The sequence below is a fragment of the Colobus angolensis genome, unplaced genomic scaffold (assembly GCF_000951035.1).
Source record: "Colobus angolensis palliatus isolate OR3802 unplaced genomic scaffold, Cang.pa_1.0 Scaffold34, whole genome shotgun sequence".
NCBI classification, from domain to species: Eukaryota; Metazoa; Chordata; class Mammalia; order Primates; family Cercopithecidae; genus Colobus; species Colobus angolensis.
The window spans coordinates 6,180,965-6,182,015 of NW_012116710.1; positions in this window are offsets into that span (position 1 = coordinate 6,180,965).

Below are 1,051 nucleotides of genomic sequence, written 5' to 3' on the forward strand. Positions count from 1 at the left end.
TGTAAAATCCATTGTCAGCCCATTCCAGTGACATTTCAGAGTGAAAGGGAAGCTATCTTTTCACCCCTACAGTAGAGACTCAGAAGTTGGCCTGCCTGCCTTTTTAAATCCCAGTTTAGCCACCTTGGGCCAGTTATTTAACTTTTGTGGGCCGAAATTCCCTCATCTGGAAAACAGGATAATAATACCGATGTCCTAGTGTTGTTGTGAGAATTAAATGACTTAAGTGCTTGGCACATAGTAAGTATTCAGTTAAGTGTTTGCTATTATGATCATTTTATTTTTGTGATTATTCCCCACCTCTAAGTCTCTCAGAGGATAGAAGCCTGTCTGCCAGTCTCCCTTGGCCCTAGTTAGTCATCTTCCTTCATTCTCACTTAGAGTCCTTATGCTGCAATCTAGGTCACCCTCCCCAACACATACACGTACACACACACACACACACAGACACACACACACAGACACACACACAGGTCAGCAGGGCCTCAGACACAGAAAAAAGTTTAATTCTGCTGCGGCGGAGGGTCCCGGCTCTGGTAGGGAGGGGGATTTGGTTTTGGATTTTGTTCATGTGGGGATTTATTTGGGAGAGCCTGGTCCTTCCAGTGGGACCTGCCCGGGAGAATGAGTAAATAGAAGAAATCAGGAGAGACAGGGAGACTAGACAAAATCAGGGAGGGCCGAGGGAGAAGAGACGACAGGACAGAGAAAGGAGAGGCAAATAGGGAAAGACAGGCACGACAGACAGAAGACAAGAGGGCAGGATAGAGACAAACGAGGGAAACAGAGAAAGGAGGACCCCAAGCCAGACCCGACGGGACCAGGGATGTGAGTGCGATGGGGTGGGGGGCTTTGGAGGCCGCCGCGGGACAGAATAGGATCTAGTCCAGCCAGATACAAGAAATGGGCCCCTCGCCCCGGCCCCGGGTGCCGGGCTGGGGGAGGGGGCTCGTGTCTCAGTGCTGCAGTGTCGGGGGGCCCCGCCCCTCCCCGCGCTTCGCTGTGTAAGGCACCGGCTCCAGCGAGGTCCGCGAGCGCGCGGGGGGAGGGG